Source organism: Monodelphis domestica, chromosome 3 (genome assembly GCF_027887165.1).
Source record: "Monodelphis domestica isolate mMonDom1 chromosome 3, mMonDom1.pri, whole genome shotgun sequence".
Lineage (NCBI taxonomy): Eukaryota > Metazoa > Chordata > Mammalia > Didelphimorphia > Didelphidae > Monodelphis > Monodelphis domestica.
Genome location: NC_077229.1, coordinates 13,171,345 through 13,183,673, shown reverse-complemented (window position 1 = coordinate 13,183,673; position 12,329 = coordinate 13,171,345).

The window sequence follows — 12,329 nt, the reverse complement described above, 5'->3', positions numbered from 1 at the left end:
CATTACTTGCCACTTCTGTGAGAAGAAGGGCCACAAAATGATGGAATGTAGAACCTTTCTTAAGATGTTTGGAAGGAATACACAGTTTAATAATAGTTTTAGAAATAATAACTATAGAAACGATGATAATGGTTATAGAAACCAGAATTCTAGAAATTATAATAATGACTATGGAAATAACTATAATGAATATAGAAATAAGAACTATAGAAACCAGAATTATAGAAATAGGAATTGGGAAATTAATGACAATGTTCCAATTAAAGAAAATTATAATGATAATGAACAACAATATATGAGAAATGGAGCTCGTCCAAAAAATACTCGAGGTACTAATGACCCTCAGAGAGGTGCCCTTCAGGAGGGTGCCCAGGGAACTTCCCAGTATAATAAAGATGATTCTTCTTAGATTGTATTGATTTTGTTGATGTTAATTAACCTTTTTCAGTTTTTTTTTCTCCTCTCCAAATAGTAGGAAAGGATGAATAAAGAACTTAAGACTATGATTGGCAAATTATGCACTGAGACCCATTTAAAATGGCCTGAAATTCTCCCTCTGGCCCTATTTTATCTTAGAAGCAGGCCTAGAGGAGACTTACATATTTCACCATTTGAGATGCTTTTTGGACATCCGCCTATACAGGCTAAGCCTTTCTCCCCGGCTTATACATCGCTATTAGGGGGAGATATTACTATTGCTTCCTATATACAGGAGTTACAGCACAAACTACGTGAACTTCATGAATCCGGAGGTGCAGCACAAGCTGGACCATTAGACTTTTCTCTGCATGACCTGAACCCAGGAGATAAAGTTTATATCAAGAATTTCAAGCGAACTGGAGCAACTCAACCTTCATGGGAAGGACCATTCCAAATATTATTAACTACTCCAACATCTATAAAGATTGGAGAAAGAGACTCTTGGATTCACTGCTCACATGTGAAGAAAGCATCTTCTGCTGAGACTGATTGACTCTATCCTATCATATGAATTGTGACTCTATCTTATCATAAGAATTGGAGATAATAATCCATAGACAAATGGATGCTTTTTTTTTCCCAAGAATATATTGAATTACTGATTTTTTTCTTATTTTTTCTTATTTCTTTTCTTTTATTTTTTTATCAGAATATTTGATTTTTTTTTCTCATTTTTTTGTACTGAAGGTACACATAATTAATACTAATATTATTTTTCCCTGCAGTAATACAAGTTAATATATATATATATATATATATACTCTTGCTATAATATCAATATATGCCTAAAAGCTTTAAACTATGGGAACCTGCCATTTATTGATAAAATATTATAGGACTGTGATTAATGTTTGTGTCTGATTCCAGGAAAAGGGATAAAAACAAGGAGCACAGACTAAACCTGAATAGTGCCAATAGAGCACACATGAAATATTAAAGTGAGACTCGAGGTTGCGACGCTTAACTTATGTTTAAGTCATAGGACTTCCTTGTATCTACACTCTTTTCGAAGTACTCAAACAAGTACAAAGCTTGACTATCATGCTGGCTCCCTATATCCCTGAGGAAAAAATCAGACAAGGGAATGACATTTCCCCATCAAAATAGAATTCTAATTCTTTCCTTCTTATATTATGGCAACTTCCTGTAGTCTTGGCTACAAATGGCTAAGTGAAATATTACTGCATTCTGTCCTACATACTTGTGGGATAGAAATTACTTTAAACTGGACCTAAACAAGGTCTATTTTGAATTTTTCTTATGTTATTTTTCTATTCTTTTGATAATTGGCACATACACCCCCATAACTGAACATTGCATTCTGAGCTAAACTTGATATTTTTTTTAAGATACTTACTTCAGGGGGGATTGTATTTTAATTTAAAATCTAAGAATTTTTTGAATTGAATTTTTGAAAAAATCCAAGAATTTTGTTTAAGATTTTACTTTTATAAAAAATTCAAAGATTTTGATTCTGTTTGAGAAAAGATCTTCAAGAAAGAAGCTTGAAACTTTTATATCCAGAGAATGAACTGTTGCAGAAAGATGCCGAAACCCTACACTTCATCAAGAAGATCAAGAATGAACTTTGGATGTGATTGATTGGACTGAACTTTTGATTGAACATTTATTGTAACTGTACACATTTATGCCAAAAGGGACTGCCCCTAATTTGGCTTTCTGTCAATGCGCCTAGCAAAACATTGGTTTTGCTTTCTTTTCTTTTCTATTTCCTCTCTCACTATTCTAATTTCTCTTAGAAAATTGAATATTGTGTATATCTTTAGTTAGAAGTGAATTTAGAACTACAAAATGATTATGTTAAATGATCAATGGGGAGACTAGTCTCTCAATGATCATCAGGGGGGACTGTAAACCTCAAAATTTCTTAGACTTATAAATGTTGGAAATTTCACCATTGGGAAATTTCATACTTGAAAAATTTCCTATTGATAGTGGGTCTTGACTATTGGAATGTGAACCCCATTGGCATGGGAGGTTCCTTCTCTTTCCTTCTTAAGATTACTTTAAGACAGAAACCTTTTGCTGAACAATGGAAAGGACTTTGACCTATGCTTAAGCATAGAACAGGAATTTCTTTGAGTCATGATTGATTTTAGAATTGATACAATGGAGATACTTGGAATCAATCTCCACTCTATTCAGTCCTAACAGGATTGAGTAAGGGCTGCAGCCTAGATCAAAATTTAATTATTCCAATCTCTACCCTATTCAGGTTAACAGGATTTAGAAAGGGCTGTAGCAAAGGAGCAAAGATTTAATCATTTGAAAATATGACCTTCAACAGACATGTGCAAAGCCTCTGGGCGGTCCTGGGTTAAGCTAGAGCCTCCATTGGCACAGGGAAATTGATGGACAGTGATTGGTAGATGTGAGAACTGAGGGGAGGCAACTTGGATGGTTTCCTTAAAGATGAGGGGGGTCTGGAGACTCGGGGTGGTGGTTGAGGAGTTGGTCGGAGTGGTGGCAATGTACTCTGAGAAGCTTGCTCTGAAGGAAGCTGAAGGTGGGGGCCTCTGAGACTGTTTCTCCATTTTGGTCACGTGAGTAATAGGGACTGATCTCTTTTCTTTGCCTCAGCTATCTAAGGGCTTGGGCCTTTTGGCCCAGCCTAAACAAAAGGGGTATTTAAGCCCTATTCCCTTCTCTCCCTTTTTCTCTCTCTCTCTATCTCTAATTCCTTTCTTCCTCCTATTGAAATTAAACTCCATAAAAGGTTGACAGCTGACTTGAGTTTTCATTTAGGAATTACATAGCTGAATTCCTTGGCGACCTTAAATTAATATATATCAGTCTTTTAAAGTGATTTCCTTGTCACAGGTTGGTCAGGGGATGGGGAGGCAGAGAAAGAGAGAGAGGATTGGATTGGGGGTGTGGGGGAGAGGAAAGGGGAAGAGGCCAGGCAAGAGAGGAGTAGTCTGGGTGAGGTCCAGAGGAAGAGCCATAGTAAGGTGGGTGGGATAGGTCAAGAGAAGGAGGCTAGGGAAAAGGATTGCCAAGAGAATAAGGTAAGTTGGGATGGTACAGGTGGGGATACGGGAGATTGACAGGTACTGGGTAGTTAGGAGAAGGAGGGTATATGTTGTAGGGTGGTAAGGGAGGGTAGAGAGATTGGTAGGAAACTGTATGGGAGTAGTAGGGGATGAGAGAGGTCTGACAGCGAGAGGAACTGAAGGGTTCAAGTCCTGATTTTGGTCACTATGAGAAGATACCTCCCCACAAGCCAGGTGAGATGATCTAATCAAGAGTTCAGGAGGAGGAATTAAAGGAGTTAAACTAGAATGATTTGTTTCCAAAGAAAGTATGGTTTCCTCACTAGAGGGAATGGTTGATTTATCATCATGATATGCCCATAACAGCCAGTATTTATAATCTTGGGAATCTTTGTTTTTAATGACTAACTTCAAGTCTTTTAAGATCTTGAAGTCAAAAGAGCCATATTTTGCCTATGTATAATATATGTCCATCCAGGCCTTGAAAAAAATTTTGGCTTCTTCTTTTGTCATCCAATTCTCCTTAGGTATATTAGGAGTATCCCAACAATTTAAAAGTTTATGCAGGGGTGAATCTGGAGGAATATTTCCTGATTTCCCTTGATTTGTTGCAGTATTTCCTATAGTGTCAAGTCTGTCTGTCTTAATCTTCCTATTTAATCTAGTCTGACTATTGCTAAATGGTCAGTTTAAACATTGAAAAATTCCCAAAACATAAAAACATGGAGATACAAAGTTTTTCAATGCTATTGTGGAAGGCAATGAGTGTAGGTTAAAAAAATAAGCTAATATAAGGAACTAAATATTTGTTGCACAGCAAGAGTACTAATAATGAATTGCACTTAGTATAATTATTGTTATTAATAATTAGTTATAATATGTTTGTTATAATGTTGTTTTATAATCAAGAATAGTGAATAATCATAAACAACATGTATCAATTATCAATTATTATTATGAATAATTAATGATAGTTGGTAGTGAATAATGATAGTTATTGAAAAATAATAATTATTGTTATTGATAGTATCATTAATACTATCATGTTCTATAATTATTCCTTAATATTGCATTGAATTAATTTGATTTAATTTTGGCTTTTTTCAATTTTAGAAATTTGGTTTTAATTTTAATTAAATATTATTAATATTTAGTTATTAATAATCCTTTTATTTAAATGTATTCGATTTAATATCAGTATTTTGGATTAGTAACAGCAGTAGGGAAAGTATTTTCTTTTAAATTAATTGCAGTTTTAATTCTCGACAGTAGGTGGCACTATAATTGCTTGTAGAGTGGAATACACGAACTTAGACTTTTATCTAACAAGCAGGGAGATAAAGGAAGAGAGAGAAAAAAAACATGGTGTGGCTTTTGATATGCTTATAGGAAACAGGCAGAATGTGCAGGGCAGGGAAGGGAGAGAGAAGGGTCTAGTCCTTCCCTTCCTCCATTGGTAAAAGCCACATATTTTCAAAGTTGGGGGTGCTGGGTGTCAGGGGCAGGAAGCCCCTAACTCTAATTACCTCCAGTCTGGGATTACCCCCATGTTTAGTCTAAGGGGTGTCTCCCCCTGCTGTTGTTGTGTTGAACACAAAGGCAGCATGCAGCCAGGAGTCTGTGTCAGCATCCTGGTAGGTATCAAGCCCTGAGGAGAGTTCAGGGGCTGGGAAGAAGCAGGAGTTTGCATATTTGGTAGTTGGGAAAGTCACAGACTATCAGGGTGCACACGGGATCCCTTCTGAGCAAAAGGATTCCTTCCCTTCCCTTCCTCTACCACCCCACCCTGGTCTAAAATGGGGGTTGGGGGGAAACCACGTGGGAGGGAGAGTCCTTAATGATCTGGGGAAAAAATCAGTATTTGCCTCCCTATCTGTGTCCTAAAACCCCCTGGTTCTGTTCAGAAAGGCCCAGACTCTGTACTCTACTGACCCACTGTGGGCTGACAGAAAGGAATGGCGGGGGAGGGGGAGGAGGAAGTCTCACTGATCAGATCCACCTGAGTGGCCAGTGTGAAAAGGGAAACTACCATTTCTCTGTTGAAGTCAAGGTGCTTTTTGCTTATGCAAGCAGACTCAAAAAGAAAAACTGAGACTTCTGTCTCCTGGCCAAGGTGATCAAAGGAGAAGAGCAGTTGCTCTAAAAAACCCTTTAATCTATCCTAAACAATTTTAAGTCTCAGAAGAAAAGTAAAGGTCCTAAAAAAAAGATTTTGGTTGCCATCTTTAATAAGTGAAAATGAATATATCTGCCCAGCTATTAATTTTATAAAGTTTATTAATAGGAAAAGTAGATCAGCACAGACTTAAATATCTTTCTTACTCTAAGTCTTCCGACCACATGCTCCCTAGTCTCCATTAATCTTTCTTTCCCTTACCTGTCTCTCCAGACCTGTGTCTGTCCAAGAAGCTCAGAAAAGAACTGCCCCCTTCCTTCTATTGATGTTCAGGATGCAACTTTGGCATTTAGAGAATCTGGATCAAGCAGGTCAAAAACTGGGGGTGGTGGTGGTGATGAATTTCCCCTGACACAAAGGCTATTAATTCTGCACCTTGAACACTTATATTTGATGGCAGTGAAGTTACCCACAGAGTTGCAAATTCTGTGACTACAGCTGCTCCAGTGTAATGTATACCATCCTTCATGAATGAAGAACCATTTGTAAACAAAACTAGATCTGAATTTTCCAAAGGAGTGTCCAGGAGATTATCATGAAGTTTTTCTGCCATGGACACTAATGATTTGAGACTATGGAATGGTTCTCCAGTTATTGGTAAATGTGGAAGCAAGGTGGCAGGGTTGAGTGTTGTGCAGCATCTTAAAGTAATGCTTTCACTGCCTAATAAAGTTATTTCATATCTTGTAAGTGTTTGGTCAGAGAATGCCTATGTTCTATGCCTTAACAACAATGCTTCAACTTCATGAGGACAGATTATCATTAGTGGGAATCCCAATACTAAATCCACAGATTTTGTTACTAGTGAAGTTGGTGCAGCTACACCTCTAAGACATGGTGGAGCTCCTGAAGCTATTGTGTCTAGTTGAGCTGAATAATATTAACACCTGAAGCTACACCCATCCATTCATGTACATGTAGAGTGAATGGTTTGTTGTAATCTGGGATGCCTGGAGTAGGGGACAGGATAGCCTGTTTTAATTTGGTAAGTGCTTTCAGAGATTAGCTTAAAGAGGAAAAGAATGGAGTTTGGATATAAACCCTGGGAGAGGATTCTGGGAAGGAGAGGATTGTGGGAGATTTTTGGACTGAAAATAACTGTCATTTCACTTTCTTCTTTGATTTCCACTGAGCTGGAAGGACTTGATTTCCACTGACTTGATTTCCACTGAGGAGGAAGAAAGTTTTGCTCTGAGAGATTTTTCCCTAGGCTGCCATACTTTCATGCAGAGATTATTGAGTCCTTAATTGAGAATCTGCTTTGGAGAAAACTATCCCTGAGTATAGAGATCATCTGCCAGAAGTCCTCTTGGGCTAAAGTAATCCCAATATGGTCATCTGGGACTTTGGGTTATTTAGTATAGCCAACCCCAGGCTTTTCTTTTGCCTTGTTTTGTTCATCCAGACTATGTAGATTAGTTTAGAGTTAGTTTTGGATTTTTTAAGGTAATATCAAGGAGCTGTAGGCAAGTCCTAGAGAAAAGAGAGACAACTCTCCTTTTGTAGGATACGAAGAAGTTGGGTGGAGCTTAGTTTTAAGAGTGTTAGGGTCTTACCTACCAGTTTTCCTTACATTATAAAATAAATTTGATTTTATTATAAGCCAAAGGGTTTGTTCTTTATTTGCCCTGGGAAGGTTCCTAGGTGGGTTATATAATTTCACATCCCTCTAGGACAGTTTCCTATTTCAATAGTATTTTGTTTAAGATTTTTGTACGGGGGATGGAGCCAAGATAGTAGAGAAATACACAACTCACTTGATCTCTACCAAATTACCCTACTAGAAACTATGATATAATACCCCCAAATTTTGGGGAATTATTTTGGAGCAGCATAACCAAAACAACTTAGTAGGCTGGCAGAAAAAGATCTATTGCATTGGGATTGCATTTGGTTACAAAGTAGCATGTGAAGAAAAATATGAATTCCACTCAAGTCCCAAAACAATTAATGGAGGAATTCAAAAAGTATTTTTAAAATCAAATAAGAAAGGCAGAAGAAAACTTGGGAAAAGGAATGAGAGTGAAAAAGGAAAATCATGAAAAAGTCAATTGCCTGATAAAGTAGGCTCAAAATACTGAAGAAATTAATGTCTTAAACAACAGAATAGGTCAATTGGTAAGAGGCGTACAAATCTAAAGAAGAGAGAAACTCCATAAAAAAACAGAATTGGCAAAATAGAAAAAGATATAAAAAATGCAGTAAAGAGAAGAATTTCTCAAAAAGCAGAATTGGATATATGTGAAAAAGGAATGAAGATTTACTGAGCAAAATAATTCTATACAAAGTTGAATTAGCCAAATAGAAAAGAAGTTAAAAAAGCTCACTCAAGAAAATCATATCTTAAAAATTAGAATTGGGCAAGGGGACGCTAATTACTCCATGAGACATCAAGGAATAATCAGAGTAAAAAAAATGAAAAAAATTAGAAGAAATTGTGAAATGTCTCATTTCAAAGCTAACTGTCTTGGGAAATGAATCCAGAAAAGATAAACTAAGAATTATAGAACTACCTGAAAGTCAGATCCAAAAAAGAGCATAGACATCATTTTTCAGGAAATGAATTAGGAAAGCTACTTTGATATTTTAGAAGCAGAGGGTAAAATAGATTTACAAAAATCCACCAATCACCTTCTGAAAAAGATCATAAAAAGATAACTCCCATTCTTATTATAGCTTGATTTCAGAATTCTCAGGTCAGGGAAAATATTGCTAGTAGCCAAAAAAACAAAAAAAACAAAAAACAAAACACAATTCTGACATCGTGGAGTAATAATCAGGATAACACAAGATTTATTGTTTTTTATATTAAAGAATGAGAGGTCCTGGAATATGATATTTCATAGAAGAAAGGGACTAGGAATACAACCAAGAATCACTTCCTCAGTAAAATTGAACATAATCCTTATGGGGAAAAATGTGTATTTAATGAAATAGAGGACTTTCAAACATTCCTGAAGAAAAGGCCAGAGCACAGTGGAAAATTTGAGTCTCAAACATATGACAAGTGAAGCATAAAAAGGTAAACTGGAAATATAAATCAAAAGACATTCATTAAATTTAAACTATTTATATATCTACATGGGAAGATTCTTCTTATAACTCCTAAGAACTTTAACTTTATTAGAGCAGTTAGAAGGAGTATGCATAAACAGAGGGCAAGGTTATGAGGTTAATATGATTGGATATCTAGAACAAAAATTAAGCCATAAGAAAGAGAAATGAATTGGGAGAAGGAGGATGGGAAAAATAGAATGGGGTAAATCATTGCACATAAAAGGGGCAAGAAAGAACTTTTCTAGTGGAAGATGGAGGGGTGAACAAGAATTTAGGGTTAGGGTTAGAAGTAATATATGTATATAATATAGACAGAGGGCAGGGGTATGAGGTAAATATGATGGGATACCTAAAAATATTAAGCCATAAGAAAGAGAGAAGAGAAGAGTGAGAAGAAGAGAAGAGTGAGAAGAAGAGAGAGAAGAATTGGGAGAAGGGGGATGGTGTAAAGATTAAAATTAATATTCAATACTCCAAGTATTATTTTAATATTACTTATTAAAATCCACTTAGAGCAGAGAGAAATAAAAAAACAATCAAATAAATAAAAAAAAAAACGAAAACAGAAAAGCCAAAAAGCCACTACCTCCTTCAAGCTGGTACCAGCCCAAGAGACTGTGTGGGTGGAAGAGGGAAACTCAAAACTCCCTCCAGGTAAGGAGATGCACAAACAGGAAAAGGAAAAGGGGATTGTGGGAAATGTAGTCTCGAGGGTTCAAGATTCTAAATCAATACAATGGGAAAAATAGAATGGGGTAAATTATGCACATAAAAGAGCTTTTACAATGGAGGGGAAGATGTGGGAGATGAGGAAGGAAGTATGTGAACCCTACTCTCATCAGAATTGATTCAATGAGGGAAGAACAGATACAATCAAATGGGCATACAAATCCATCTTACTTTACAGAAATGTAATGGGAGTGGTAAGAGGATAAGAGAAAGGTGTGAGGCTGATCGAATAAAGGGCAAATTGGGGGAAGTGGAGGTCAGAAACTAAACAGGGGCAAATAGGGTGAAGAGTAATACACAGAAATTATAATGGTGCCAAATCTTTTTTTAACAACAAGCTTCTCTAATAAAGGCCTCATTTCTCAGAGTCATAGGAGAAATGACACAAAAGTATAAGAATGCCATTCCCCACTGAAAAATAGTTAAAAGCTATTAGCAGGCAGTTCTCATACTGAAAGATGTGGGTTTTGCCACTCAAAAAGGTTAGTAAAGCAGAAGTCTGATGACTCTGTTTCTAGACTTGTATCCCAAAGAGATAAAAATAAAAAAGGGGAAGGACTTATATAGAGAGAAATTTTAAGGCAGCTCTTTTTGTGGGATCCCATAATTGGAAAGTGTGGGGATACCCATCATTTGGGGAATGACTCAGTTATAATATATGATTGTAATGGTAATTGTAATATGTATTGTTCTATAATAAATAATGACCATGAAGAGGTTAGAAAAACCTGCAAAGACTTACATAGTCTGAAGCAAAGTGAAATAATCAGAATTAGGAAAATATTGTAAACAGTGATAGGAATAGTGTACAATGAACCACTGTGAATAATTTAGCTATTCTCAATAATACAATGATCCAAAATAATCCTAAAGAACCCATGATAAAATAATCATCTTCTTCTAGAGGAAGTTCTGATGGAATCTGAATCCAGATGATAGGAAAAATATTGTTTTATTTCTTAATTCTTTTTGTTTGGCTTTTCTTACATAAAAGAATTAATATTGAAAAGCATTTTGTATGATTGCAATTGTAAAATCTAAATGTAATTGTAATATTAATAATATTAATAATATTATTATAATAATATATAATAATAATAATATTAATATATTATATATAATAATAATAATAATAAATTGTAAAATCTAAATCTAAACTGTTTACCATGTGGAACAGAAAGAGAATGAATTTGAGAATCTTAAAATTCTTTTTTTAAATGTTAAAAAGGTTTTACATGTGATTGGGAAAAAATGAAATAAAAATTTAAAAAGATTTTTGCATTTATATTCATTAGAAATATTGATCCTTATTTTTATTTCTTTTTCCTGTTCTTCCTGGTTTATTAACAACACCATATCTGTGTTATAAAAGGAATTTGGTAGAGATCCTTCTTCAGATAGTTCTCCAAATAGTTCAGATGGCATTGAAATAAACTGTTCTTTAAAGGTTTGGTAGAATTTACTGCAGCATCCATCTGGCCCTGAGACTTTTTCTTAGGAAATTCATTGGATGATTTGTTCAAGTTCTTTTTCTAAGGTGGAAATTTTTATGTATTCAATTTCTTCTTCTGTTAATCTGGGCAATTTATATTTCTTTAAATATTCATTTATTTTAATTCAGTTATCAGATTTATTGGAATAAAATTAAGCATAATTAACTCCTAATAATTGCTTAATTTCCTCTTAATAGGCTGTAATTTTGTCCTTTTTACTTTTAATACTGGTAATTTGATTTTCTTTCTTTTTTGGGTCAAATTATTCAATAGTTTATTTTTTTTAGTGTTTTCATAATATCAACTAACTACTTGTCTTTTAAAAAATTGATTCAATGGTTTTCTTATTCAAATTTTTCTTAATCTTTGCTTTGCTTTATCAGACTTTCTAATTTGGTATTTAATTGTGGGTTTTAGATATTTTCCCCCTAGTTTATTTAGTTGTATGACTCCCATACCTCCCCCCACACCAGAGACAGTGACCTATGACTTATTTGGGAAAAGTTCCATGGCTTCACCTGAAAATCTGAGCCCTCAGTTGGAGTCACTCTGGTTCCCGATTCCCACCCCCAAGAAGGATGCCTGGGAAGGAAGAATCACTCTGGTCTTTGGGTTAATCCTTCATTCCCAAAGAGAAGGATGCTTCCCTTGGTATGGGTAGGTGGGAGTGGGGATGATGGGAGCAGGGGCTGGTGGTGAACCTGGGTATAAGGTTCTTGGACTCTCTTCTCTTTCCCAATTTCTCTGGGATCACAAGGGCTGAAATTGCTGGAACTAAAGACTTGCAATGGGACTGGAGACTTTGGGTAAAGACAATTTGGTAACCTTCCTTCCTTCCTTCCTTCCTTCCTTCCTTCCTTCCTTCCTTCCTTCCTTCCTTCCTTCCTTCCTTCCTTCCTTCCTTCCTTCCTTCCTTCCTTCCTTCCTTCCTTCCTTCCTTCCTTCCTTCCTTCCTTCCTTCCTTCCTTCCTTCCTTTCTTTCTTTCTTTCTTTCTTTCTTTCTTTCTTTCTTTCTTTCTTTCTTTCTTTCTTTCTTTCTTTCTTTCTTTCTTTCTTTCTTTCTTTCTTTCTTTCTTTCTTTCTTTCTTTCTTTCTTTCTTTCTTTCTTTCTTTCTTTCTTTCTTTCTTTCTTTCTTTCTTTCTTTCTTTCTTTCTTTCTTTCTTTCTTTCTTTCTTTCTTTCTTTCTTCTTCCTTCCTTCCTTCCTTCCTTCCTTCCTTCCTTCCTTCCTTCCTTCCTTCCTTCCTTTCTTTCTTTCTTTCTTTCTTTCTTTCTTTCTTTCTTTCTTTCTTTCTTTCTTTCTTTCTTTCTTTCTTTCTTTCTTTCTTTCTTTCTTTCTTTCTTTCTTTCTTTCTTTCTTTCTTTCTTTCTTTCTTTCTTT